The sequence below is a fragment of the Callospermophilus lateralis genome, unplaced genomic scaffold (assembly GCF_048772815.1).
Source record: "Callospermophilus lateralis isolate mCalLat2 unplaced genomic scaffold, mCalLat2.hap1 Scaffold_112, whole genome shotgun sequence".
Classification (NCBI taxonomy): Eukaryota; Metazoa; Chordata; class Mammalia; order Rodentia; family Sciuridae; genus Callospermophilus; species Callospermophilus lateralis.
The window spans coordinates 40,794-54,636 of record NW_027511460.1 but is presented as its reverse complement, the minus strand read 5'-3'; the positions used below and the strand labels follow the sequence as shown (position 1 = coordinate 54,636).

Genomic DNA, 13,843 nt, shown 5'->3' with positions numbered 1-13,843 from the left:
ATTTTGGTATCTGTTATGGGCCTACTTTGTCGTCTTTACCACAGCCTAGTTATGTGACTCTGGAAAAATCACTGGCCCTCTCTGGACCTTGGTTGCCCCACATGTAAAAAAGGAACTTAGGTGGTGAGCTATCTTTGAGGAAAGGCAGGGAATGAAGGGAGCCCAAGCTGTGCAGCTATAAGGAGGCTTCTCTGGTCTTGGGGATGTTGGGAAGATCTGGCTCCACTCTGTGGTTCACTTCAGCTCAGTGAACATCTACCGAGCACCTGTGGTCTGCAAAGTGCTGGATGGAAAGCCAGGCCTAGGTCACCAGCTCTGACTCTGCCTGTTCTTTCCTTTGTGAACCTGGAGGAAAATACTGCTGGGCTGTGACCCCCCAGGCCACAGCCACACTCTACTCATGGGAGGTGAGCAGACAGGCACTGAATCAGGGCATCCACACCCTGCAAGGTGCTCTGATATGCCATAGCACAAAGCCAGTTCCCTGCAGTGACAGAGGTCATTTTGGTCATTTAGGAACAGTCACTCTTTCTGGAAAGAGACCATGGCTTAGGTTCCAAAGAGATACAAAGAATTTTGGGACACATTAGCAACAGTACTGACAATTACAATAATAGCACTGACAAGAAGAGCAGCTATCCTTGACCACCTCGTCTAAATCAGACACTTCACACGTTACCTCTAATCCTTGTAGCAACTTGTAAAATCGGTTTTATCTTCCTCCTTTTATGGAGAAGAAAATTGAAGCTCTAAGACGACTGACAAACCCAAGTTCACTTGGAGCAATAAGCTGGAAATTCGCCTCCTACATAACTCCAAAGCCATAGATCCTTACATAAGTTAAAGCTGAAAAGACCACACAGGAGCCTCTCATGACACGTGGTACCTACTTTAGAACCTCCCTCTGCAGGTGAGGAATCTAAGGTCTCAGAGAGAGTTTTGAGAACAGACCCGATTCTTCGAGTCTCCTCATCCTCTCCCAGCATGCACTCTTGTGCAGTGGCCTCCAAGGCCTTGCTCACCCGCAGCCGGCGCCCGAAGACGGTAACCTGGCCTCGAGCCTGCTCCTTGCGCTGCCGCCACTCTACCAGGTTGAGGCCATTGTCGATGGGCAGCGTGTCATTCCTTTTGCCCACCGTGGGTTTGACAGTACCAGCGAGCAGGTGGGGCTCAGTCTGCAGTGCCACCTTCATGCCGTTGGCCAGCAGCAGTCACAGAGAGCCATCGGCCCCGATGTAGTAGCTGTTCCGGACTTGGTCTGAAGGAGAGGAAAACACAGGTGCTCAGGAGGGCTGGGGATGGAGATGGAGGTGAGCATTCCCCCAGCCATAGGAGTAAAATGTGATACTGAAGAAAACTGGGAAAATACATGGACAAGAATATCCATAATCTCAGTACTCAAATAACAGCATTAGAAATATTTTGCATATTTGTAGATTTCAGGGTATTTCCCAATACACTTAAAATTTTAAATAATTGTGGAATTTTGGACTCATCACTGCATTATATCATACCCATGAATATTTTTATAAACATTTTTCTTAATGACTATAAAGTATTCCATTATATGGAAGTACTATACTTTATCTAACCATGCCCCAAATAGGTATTCAGTGTGTTTCCAGTTTTTCACAATTACTGGACAGTGTAAATAAATATATTTCAAATATTATGCTAAACGAAAGAAGATACAGAAGGCCACATGTTGTATGAGACCACATATTTTTTCACTTACTTTCTAATTGGTACTAGGGATTGAACCCAGGAGTGCTCTACCACTGAGATACAACCCCAGCCCTTTCTATTTTTTATTTTGAGATAAAGTCTTGCTAAGTTGATGAAGCTGGCCTTCAATTTGGGATCCTCTTGTCTCAGCCTCCTGAGTCACTGGGATTATAGGCATGTGCCACATTGCACCCAAATGTATGAATTCATGTATAGGAAATGTCTAGAGTAGGTGAATCCAGAGAGACAGAAAGTAAGTTGATTAATGGTTGCCAGGGCAGAAGAGATTGCTAATAGGTATGAGATTTCTTTTTTGAGGTGTTAAAAATGTTCCAGAATTAGATATTGGTGATGGCAGTACAACTTTGTAAATATGATAAAAGCCATTGAATTGCTTTTATTAGCAAGAGTGAACTTTGGGGCTGGGGGCATAGCTTAGTGGTAGAACACCTGCCTAGAATGCTCAAGGCCATCTGTTTAATCCCTGTACCCCATAAAGATAAATAAATAAAAGATTGAAGGCTTCAGCATATTAATAAAAAAGGATAAATTTGAGGTATGTCATTATATTTCAATTAAAATGTTTTTCTTTGGATAAATCAGAATCCAAAATTTCCATTTTGGATTAATCAAAATAGGTTCCTAAAAGTAGGATTACTAGAACATTTTTAAGTCTTTTGATATACCCTAGGATAAAAGTGTTCTTTATAATAATGTAAAAAATAATACTAAAATCACTGACAGAATGTTGCATACATACACATTTTAAATTGTTACGACAATGGTTTTAAAATAGCTCTGATTAGAAAATTTAAATCTAATTAAAACATTTTAATTTGGCTCCTTAGCTAAAGAAACTTCTGGAGAAAAAGGTAAACTTCGTCTTTAAAATGCACCATGAGTTCTCCTCTGTAAATGGAAACAGTATCTCTGGGCTTGTGTGGGAATTTCACTCCTTTGTCCTTCCTTGTGTTTCTGCTGTCTTTAGAGGAAGCTATCCCAAGTCCTTCCTGCAGGGCTCTGCTCATATGTCATTTCTTCCAAGATGCCCCCTGTTCCTCTGGTCAGAGGAATGCCTTCCCCTCCTGTACACTTCTCAGCCTCTATGTGGGCCTCATCAGTGGCTCACAGCTGAGGGGTGCAGGGTTCACCATCCTGCAATGAACACACTCCCCAATGTCTAAGTGCTCACTGAGCACCATCGCCCAGAAAGAGTATAGGCTTGGGTTCCAGCTCTGTCATGTTCTTGCTGTGAGACCGTGGCCACATGCGTGGCTTGGTGTGCCTCTGTTGCTTCACTGTAAGATAGGGGTAATAACTGTGCCCTTGTTTCACAGGGATGCTCTGAGAGTGAAGCGAGATGAATACAAGGAGCTAAGGACAGGACCTGGCAGGTGGTACTATGTAAATGTTGGCTATTTCTAGTTTACTGTGTGTGGCACTGAGGTGGTCACCATCACATGCATTCTGCCCCCACCATTTCACACAGCTGTAATAGTGAACTTTCTAGTGCTGTTCAATAGCTCTTCCTTAAAAACAATAAAAATAAAAACAAAAACAAAAAATAATAAAAGCTCTCTTTCTTGTCTTTAGTGGCCAAGAGAATGGGTGAAGGAGCCTATGTATCCAAGTCCAAATACTCTTTCAGGTGTGTGACTTAGGACAGGCTGCTTAACTACTCATTGACTTCATTTGGATAATGAAGATATTAATAAGACCTGCCTAATCAGCTTATTATCAGGATTAAAAAAGACTATGAATATAAAATGCTAAAAATAATACTTTTATAGTTGATAAGTGCTCCAAAAATGTTAGGTATCTTTATTGCTCTACTTTTATAATCAGCAAATATTTGCTTGATTAGGTATGATGCAGGTTATGTCAAGTCCCAAGGGTATAGTTTTCATGGGAAACCCTCACCAAATCTTCTCTGCTAGAATGGCATCAAATTGGTCCCCCTCTCTTAAACTCCCTCCCTGTTTTATCTTTCTACACTTTTCCCCTTGCACATATGAATTCTAAAATCTGCCCCAAAGTTGCTATGCATCATTCACTGGCAATCTGTATTTTACTCCCTCTGAAGAGTGAAAAAACCTGTCAATTTATCTTTTTAAAGCTGCTTCTTTCTGCATCCACATATGTCCATTACCAGGGACTTTGGATGGACCAAGCATCTGCAGAGGCCCATGTCACATGACCTCACTTAATGCAGGCTGTGACTTCCCAAGGCCACTGCTCATTAGTAGCTGCTTCTTATTACTTCCCATGGCTCAGACAGGATGAAACAGAAAGGGTTTTTCACAAGGACTCTACTGAGGCGAATGTGAAGCTGAGCATCTGAGCCTGGTGTGCAAGAAGGAAAGGGAGCTTGGCAGAGGTACAAAAGGGGGAAACAGGTACTGTATTTTCCTGGATCCCAGGATGCACTTTTCCTTTTCACATCTCAATGTTCTGAAATTGGAATGTGTCTTACAGTCCAGCTATGTATTTTAAGCAGTGTGTCCTTTTTATCCTTTGCCTGAAAAACTACTATTAAAACGATGGTACATTTTAAAATTGAGGGATATGGCACTTTTGAATTTTTAAAAGTTGCCTAAATATAAAAAGGCTGATTTAATCTTTGGGGAAGAAAATGCTCAAAGTAGGTGTAGCAAGATGCAGTGGATGGACGATACAATTCTTGGCCACTGGGAAGAAAACAGACTTGAAGGACCATGTCTGGAGTACTCATTGGCCCTGCCACTCTGGGTCAGGCATGACCCTGGCTGGTTGGGAGCTGGTACCTTCTGCTGGCAGTAACCCTGCCAGGGGATAAATTCTCAGGGTGTCTCAACCCACTATTAAAGGTGGGGAAGAAATGCCAGGGCTTGCTTTCTCTCTCTGAGTACCACTATTTTTCCTCTATCTCTTTGAAAAGTGAAGGACTACCTTTGCGAATAAAAGCTGTTATACAAATATACATTTATTCTTTTATGGTAACTCAAGCTACTTGCTAATTAATTAATTACTCAATTAACCCAACAAGTATTTACTGAGCAATACTCTGTGCCTGGCCCATGCTAGTTACTTTACAAATATCATCTAAAGAGATCATCTGAGCAGCCAATGAGGCAGGTAGTATAATGCAGCCCCATTTTCCACACCCAGAAACTGAGGCTCAGAGAAGATTGACTCCTTCCAGTTCACATGGTGGGATTTGGCACAGTGGGCACAGGAGCCCCAGGTTCCCCCCAACCCCTGTCCTGCCTCACATCACTCAACACAGCTTCAACTTGCTTTCTTTTCCTGGAGAATAAAACTGAGGAATATGGTGGGTGATATAGTGGCAGAGTCAGAACTAGAACTTGGCCTGATTTTCAGCCCAAAGCTCCTTCTACTGCTTTGTGGCAAAGCCTTTGGGGGTAAGAAAGAGCTATCAGAGGGTGGGAAAGAGTCAGGCAGGGCTCTTTAGGGATTATTATTTTTTTCCTTTCATGCTTACAAAATCCAATAAAACTTCAAGCACACCCTGGGCCACTGCATCCCATGAGAACAGTTGAGGCAAGACAACTAACAGCAGAGTCCCACCATGAGATTTGCCTGAAACTAAAAGACCAATCTGTCTCAGGGGGGATCTGACAGATGCAGAGAAGAAGCCTCTTTTCTATGGAATCCTAGCAGAGGTACAAACCTCACATGGGCTTCAGGAAGGACTTCTCCATGACTAAATCCCCTTCATAATTAGATGTAATTATTCTTGTCCTTTGTCCTAGCCTGCATCAGAGTGAGTGTAAGTCTTTTAATCTGAAAGCCATTAAGATAGCAGAATGGTGAGGTCACCTGGATTAGCAGCTAATGGATTCTCTCCCCCTTGTTCTGATGATAATGGGATGGGACAATGAAATATTACTCTGAAGCTTCTGGGAGAGAATTTACAGGACTCCGGCTTATGTGTTTTGCAAATGAGGTGGCAATAGGGAGAGAAACAAATCATAATTCTTTGCTGTTCTTGGGCGGCTCCTGAAGCAACATTTCTAGCCTCATTCTTCTGACGAAGGGATCTTCTCTCAAAGGCCCCCTGTGTCCCAAAGGCTCCCGGACTTGCTTGGCTTACCTTGCAGCAGTGTGTAAAAGGCACCTGAGGCAGACAGGTTGTTGGTTATGGTGACATCATCCTTGCTGGAGGTCTCTACCAGGACATGCACCGAGCTGTCTGTGTCACTTCGAAAACTGCTCACCTGGCCCGTAGGGAAGGTCACATTTGTCAAGCGGCCAAAGCTGTCATACCTGGAAACCAAGGGGTAGCACTGAGTAACAAAAATATGACGGTGCTATAGCTGGAATGTTCTACCTCATGCCTTGGTTTTATGTGTTCTGCTTTCCTTTTCAATCAGATACAGTCCTCTGTTTCCCTCCTCTCCTTGCTCAAGTCTTGGTCACCTGTTGACATCTAACTGGAGGAAGATGATTTACCATTTGAGTTTTCCTTTCCCAATTCACATAGTGGAGAGGATACCCCAGCCCTGCCTACCCCCTGGAAGTATTGTGAGGAGCTTTTCCTAGGATGCTTCTCTTGTGCTGGGATGCTGATGTACAAGGCATTTCCCTCTTGGGATTGTGAGTTGTCGAGGTCAGGAATGGTTTATGGAGTTCGATTACTAGGCTGGGAATCTGGTGTCACACCACTTGGATTCTGCCACCTGTCAGCACTGTGACCCAGGAGGACCTACTCCCAGTTCATCCCTGCTTCAGCAGAATTGAGTCAGGCATAGGGAAGACAGGCAGGGAATGCTGGCTGAGCAACTCAAGGAATGCAGGATCGAACATGCAAGGCCTCTCGTTCTTGCTCTGTAGGAGAGAACAGGCCATGACTTATTCACACTCTACCTGCTGTATGACATGACAGAAACTGGACACATGTAGACACCTGATAAACATCTGCTGAAGGCACACATGGAAGAAGCTGCTCTTGATAAAAGATACTATGGCCCTCTCCCTAGGTATCTCCCCAGAGTTTTAGTCTCAAGACAGAAAGAGGTTTTGTATCAAGGCAGACAACTGTAATTATTATTGAAGGTATCCTGTAATGCATAATTAAATTGAGCCCGAAGAAGATACAGCAAAAAGACCCCATGCCTTCAAGATCTGGTTTTCATTTTATATGAGACAGCCCAAAACCCGTAATTTCCACTCCTTGCATTTTCCATTAGAAGGACTGAATGTCTTAATTAAATGAACATCAAATAGAACAACCAATTTATAAAACTTTCTCTCCTATTCATTCATTTCACTACCTTTCAAAGTTTGAGAAATGCCACTGGATCTCTCTGCTGCTTGATCAATACCTATGATTATCCCATCAGAGCAGTTTCTTCTGACTCTGCATGGGAAGAATTGGAGCTGCCCATTCTACAGACCCTGAACACCTTTGCCCTGAGGGTTGCTCTTACAGAACCCTTTCTGCTCTGCTGCAAAGCTGCTCAAACAGGTGCAGGGGCCTGGAAGGGGGAGTACACAGAACTCCAGACTCTGAGTGGTTGCCTTAAGTCCTAGTCCTATGATTGGGTGACATCTGGACAATGGCTTGTTTATGACCATCATGGCTTTAATTATGGGAACCCAAAAAGCATTGACAAGTTTTCTTTCTCTCCATGAGAAATGGAAGGAATGGCTGGCATGAAGTCTTTGGAGCCAGACAGTCTATGCCTTGAATCCTGGCTCCACACTTGCTAGCAATGTGACCCTGGAGGATGAGCGTGCAGTTCTGTTTCCCACCTGCCTCAAACCCCCACCACAAATTACCACATTTTGGGCAGGTTACATAATGCAGCATAACCTCAGTGAGCCTTTTGTTTCTTCTTCTATACATGAGGATAATAACTTCTAGCTCATAGAGACCCAGAGAAGACCAAAAGAGGTAACATATTTAAAATGTATGTAAATTCTTACCAGGGCCTTCAGGACCCCAGGGGACTGTCCTCATTGGAATGTCAACTCCCTGAAGCAGGCACTTCAATTGGTTACTATTGTAGCCAGAACTCTGAGTGCTAGACACGCATTTAACAATGTTAATGACTTGACTCCTTACAGCCTCTCCTTCTGACTTCCCCGTGACCTTTATTCTTCTGTACCTCTGTAATTCACTGCCCCTGATGCTGTTCCCCAAATATGCCAAGCTCAATCCATGCTATTGGTGCTTACACTGACTGTCACTTTGCAGGGAATGCTCTTCCACACAGGTGTGGCCAGTTCCACCATTCAAGTTTCAGTTCAAATGGGGCCTTCCCTGACTACCATTTCTGAAATAGACAGGTCCCCCATCTCTATCATGTTATCTTACTATATTGTCTTCATTGTACTTATTATCTTGTTTAGTTGCTTGTTATCTGTCTCCTCCTACTGGAAGATAAGCTCCATGGGGGATAGGGACCTTGTCTATATTCTCAGTGCCTAGACAATTACCCAGCATATAGAAGGTACTCAGTAATATTTATTGAGTGGGTGAATAAATACATAGGAAGATGGTAGGTACTATTGTTGATTATTGAAGACATGGATTGAAAGCAATTAAGAGTTTACTACTCCCTCCATTCCCTGTGTGAGGAAGCGAAAGTTCACAAAGATTCAGAGTATCTTTTAGGTACCAAGCATCATGCTTGTAATCATCTCGAGGTAGGGATTATTATCACCATTTCACAAATGGTGATGATTAGACTCAGAGAAGATAAGTAACTTGCTTAAAATGACACAGCTAGTTAAAGAATATAGATTCAAAGTCAGGTCTATTTGACCTTCAAGAGTTTGTTCTTTCATCAAGCTTTCCATAATAATGATGCTGTTTCAAATCAAAACCTTTGTATTCATCACTGTGTTAAGGAAAAAATTCTGTTTGGAAGTCCCAAGTGGGTCAAGAAGACTGACAGTTTTCCCTTCAAGATGCTTCGCTTGGCTACTGCTGCAGTTGACTTTTGCAGCGATGCCAGGCCCCCTCTTGGAGGGAGGATAGAGATGGCCCAATGATTGGCTTTCCATTATTTCATTCCACTGACTTTTCTTCACTCCGTTTTCCCAAAGCATCTCTAGAGCACAGTGAAAGAAAACACATAAAAGATTCATCGAGTTGCTGTGAACTTGGTTCTCAGAAGAGGACTGCTAAAGGGTATCTTCACACACTGTAAGGCCTTCTTCTTCACACTTGATACTTCATCCCGAGCCACTTACTATGTGCAGCTAGCGAGGAAAATGCCAAATTTCCTCTCTGATACTAAACTGTTGATGATTTTAACTTTTTGTTCAGAAAAAAAAGATCTGAGTATTACGACTTTCATCTGTGACTGTTCCAAACACCAGCATCAACACCAACAACGGGAACGGACACTGTGTCATCTATGAATAATTAGAGTTCACGGTCCATGCACTCCTATAGTTCCCTTGGCCTCAGTCACTGTAATGAATGGCATCACTACATCATTGTCCACTCAAAAATCAGGTCAGAGCCAGGGCACTTACTGGCTTCTGCAGTAAAAACTTGTACTCACTATTTCCTATAAAATGAAGTCCCAACAATGAATTCTAGCCTTCAGGATTCCCAAGATGTAGTTCGCTCTCCCAGTGTAGGTCTGTCTCTCACTGATGGCTTAACATGTGCTGGAAAGTATGTTGGGTTCAGGTTTACCTGGGATCCAGGATTGGCTCTGATCCTTACGTCTAACATGTTGCAGAGCCACTCAGTCTCTATGTTGGTTATTCTGCATGCTCTCCCCAATCATTCTCTGCCCTTCTCTGTGCCCAGAGAGGCTGACCCCTGCACACTGCATCACTGAGTACCTGGGCTGACTCAAGTCTGCTTAAGCTAAGTCTATGGCCAGCACTGATAAGACACTGGAGGTCAGAACCAGCTTTTCCTCATTCTCTCCTTCACTGCCATATTTCCAGGAATAGCTGCATCCATCTATGATAACAGCTTCTACCAGGTGCATTCTCCTTCCCACGGGGCTTCAGTAACAATATTCTACCTGCTCCCCCCACCACCTTGACCTTCAGCCTGAGGCTTGGTAATGGCTGTTGTGTTTTTAGTGCTTGGGTGCCTCAGCATCTTTTCTTGGTCCCCTTATCCCTGTCTGTACCTCTAAAACATATTTTCATTTGAAAGGTGTAGTCCACCCTTCCAGTGCAGGTCTGTCTCTCATCGATGTTGCATATCATATCTGAGTGGAAATTTTTTTTTTCTTTCTGAACTCTGTCTTCTAGTGTGTGTGTTTTCTGATGAGAAGTCTGCTGTAATTTTTGTTTGTTCTTTTTTTCTGGATGCTTTCAAGAGTTTTTCTTTTGCATTCAACAGTTTGAATATGATATGTTTAGAAAAGTGTGTGTGTGTGTGTGTGTGTGTGTGTATGTGTGTATTTATTTTACTTGGTATTTTTTGAGCTTTTTGGATCTGTGGTTCATTATTAATTATGAATAATTCTTGGCCATTATTTCCTCAAATATTCCTCTGCCTGTTTTTCAACTCCTCTCCTAGAATTCTTGTTATGTGCGTACTAGATCATTTGATGTTGTCCCACAGGGTTTGAAGTATTCTTTTGCTCTCTTTTTCTCCTATGTTTTCATTTGGGTAATTTCTACTGGCCTGTCTTTCTTCCGCAACTGTGTCATGCTGTGTCATCAGGAGCAACGAGCCGGTCAAAGGCATTCTTCATCTCTGTAGTTGTGTTTCTCATTTCTAGCATTTCCATCTGATTTTTTCTTAGGGTTTCTATCTTCTTGCTGAAATCATCCATCTGATCTTGGAAACTGTTCACCTTTTTTCACAAGAGCTTTTGATACAATTACAGTTATTTTAAATTCTGTGAACAATGGTTTCAACATCTGTGTCATATCAGAATATGGCTCTAATGATTCCTTTTTGCTTTTTCTTCTCCTACCCGTGTTCAGTTGAAAATGTGACACCTCGTGTGGCATGGTAGAGACTGAGATTGATGGCTTGTGTTTGGAAATGAGTTTACTTCTGCTAGGACTTCAGGGAGGGGTTGTGAGTTAATCTAGTTAGGATTTGGGCTGGCTTAGAAGTTCCTGGTTTCTGTGGTTGCCTCAGTGCATCATAGTCTTTAAGTTCTTTTAGCAATTTTTTGTGCTTAGGGTGAGAAACTGATCTGTCAACTGTTTTTCTCTTGGCATCAATTTCCACTCCATCCTTAGCATTAGGTCCTTTGTGCCACAAATCAGAGGGTCTCCTTCCATGCTCTACCCGCTTTCCATCCTTTTTGCAGCAATGCTTTGCTCTGCACTGTTGCTTTCAGCTTTTTAATCAGTAGGAGGTGATGGTGGGCGAGTTCTCTATTGTCCTGAGGAGGACTCAGCCTTAGGTATGTGTGCCCCTGACCCTGGGGACTGTCTCCACCTAAGTGCTCCCACCCCTTCTCAGGCGGCAGTTTGGGGCTCTTACAGATTCCTGCTCTTCTCCTGCACTACATACTTTTTCTGCTTTTCTTCTCTCATTCAGCTGATGGGTCTCCACCTGTGTCTAAGTGGGAGAGTGACTGGCTCTCTCTTCACAGGTGAAGGCTTTTGCTCCTCAGGGGATGCAGGGTGATAGGGGTCTGGGTGGAGCAGGCAGCTATTTGTGCTCTTCTCCTCAGCGATTGCTCCACACCTCCCCAGGTCTAGCAAAAAGGTCTCTTTCTGAGATCTTTCTTCAATCTACTGGTGGTGGGCGGGGGGGGGGGGCCGGAAAACTCCTGAAGAGGATGTGGACTCCTTCCATTTCAGTTCCCAGGGCTTGATACTCTCTTGCCCATACACACTTGGCCTTCAGAAATACGGTGGCCATCCTAGTGAGCTCCTCCTACTAGTTCCAGTTGCATCCACTCCAGGGAAGCTAAGTTCATATCCTGTCTCTCTCTGCAGGTGTCTGTCCCTCCTTGAATCTGGGCTAGTCTGTTGCTCTATTACCTCTGAGGAGTTCAAGGAAAATCCATGAATTTGCCTGTTGTCAGGCTTACTTTTGTTATAAGATTGGGAATGATGCTCTTTCTAGCTCTCATATCCCCCAAGCAAAATCAAGAAGCCCAATCTGGGGGCTGGAATTGTGGCTCAGCGGTAGAGCACTCGCCTAGCGTGGGCGGGACCTGGGTTCAGTTCTCAGCACCACATAAAAATAAAGGCATTGCGTTGTGTCCATCTACACCTAATAAATAAATATTAAAAAAAGAAGCCCAATCTGTTGATTTGAACTCTTTGAGTTGAATTCTGTGTCCTTCCAGGAATACTGATAATGTCAGAACTGGGATTTGAATCCAGCATTCTTCTCACTACAGCATATTTTCCTCCCTTTCTTTATCTCCCTTCCCTCTTGAATTTATGTTTCATTTATAAAATATTTAGTGAATCATTTTCAAGGTGGCAAGCCCTAAGCTTGACACAGAGATAAATTAGTAAGGTTCTCACAATAGCTAAAGGAAACATACCTATAACAGGAGCTGTCGTCAGGCATTGTGGGAGACCATAGTCACTTCCTGCTCTGAAATTTAGGGAAGTTGGTTTTTCATGCCCACCCAGGAAGTCAATTTTGTTTATTTACTTATTTTGTGGTGCTGGGGATTGAATCTGGAGCCTCACATAGGCTAGGAAAGCACTCTACCACTGAGCTACATCTCCAGCCCTTAATTTTGGAAGGAGCCTCATGCTACTGGACATTTTCTTACATTTTCTTGTTTTCTGACCATATGCCAAGTCTGACAGCATTGATGGCCCTCCCTAGAGATGAAGTCCCTATTGCAGACTCCTTGGAGGTTTTTACCAGCAGACCTGTGGGCTCAGGGAAGGAAAGTAACCTTGAATCTCCAGAGCTGTGAACTCCAAGTTGCTCTAAAGTGTGTGATGTTTATGTTAGATGTATTATTTAATCTGCTAGGAAGATCGATAAAGCCAACTTAAACTTGTTTCAGTAATAGCCCATGTCACAGGAAGGCCTGGATGGATTTTTTTTTTAATTTTTTAGAACATTTGAATTTGAATCCACAAAGGTGCCTCATGGAGCTAAAAGGAAAAATTTCACTAGAGCAAATGGTCCATTGGTAAAACCTGTTCAAATCCTTGTTAAGAAACACCACAACACAATATGGTGTGATGCTACATCATGTACAACCATAGAAATGTAAAGTTGTGCTGCAATTGTGTACAATGAATTGAAATGCATTCTGCTGTCAGATATACCTAATTAAAATAAATAAATAAATAGAAAAAAAAAGAAAAAGAAACACCTTGACAATAAACAACCGTACACCTTTCCTTCTAGGAAGCTTAATAGCTTGTTAAGTATTTTTTTCCTCTCAGTATTAATTTAGTTTTTAATCCTCGGAATGGCCCATAAATGGGGTAAGGTAGGGATTTTTGTTTGTTTGTTTGGTTGAGACATGGGCCTGGAGGCCAGCTAGCCTGCCTGAGTCACATGGCTAATGTTCAGTGAAGATAGGTGCCTGGCTCCCTTGCTTTGTTTCCAGAACAGATCCACTTTACTTGGCCCACTCAGCATGCCATTTTCCAGCCCATTTAGGATATCCTCAGGGACCTGACCTCTTTCCTAGTTCACACCTTAATATGTTCTACTTGACATTTGAGTCTGCTCTTTTGATTCCTACTCCTATTAAAACTTTGATCTGTTCCTCTGATTAGTTTACTTACAAACTGCTCCTGGCTAATATGTTTCATGTCCAAATAACATTTCTATAATTACTGCTACTGCCACATATTGCTTGAAATAATAATAATAATAATAATAATAATAATAATAATAATAATAATAATGGCAGCCACTGTCATTTTATGGAGCTTTTCATATTTTATCTCACGGAAATTTTGAACCTCAGGCTGTTCTTATAGAATAGACACTATTTAGATCTCTATCATACCAATAAGTCACAAAGAACACAGGTGAACCAGGCCAGTGCAGTTGGAGGAACATGGACTTGTGTTCCAGTTGTGCTCTACACCCACTATGTGATTTTTAAGCTTGTTCCTTAATCTCTCTGTGCTTTAGCATATTCTTATGTAAAAATGTGGAAGATAATTTCCTGCTCTCTGAAAAATGATCTACCATGAGACCCAAGGTAATTAATCTGTATCAGGCTTATGATTTACC

General features: G+C 42.6%; 1 pseudogene; it reads right to left on the bottom strand.

Moving 5' to 3' along the window:
• The window catches only part of LOC143640087 (teneurin-4-like), a 63,172-nt pseudogene that overhangs the window by 14,668 nt on the left and 34,661 nt on the right, over positions 1–13,843 (bottom strand).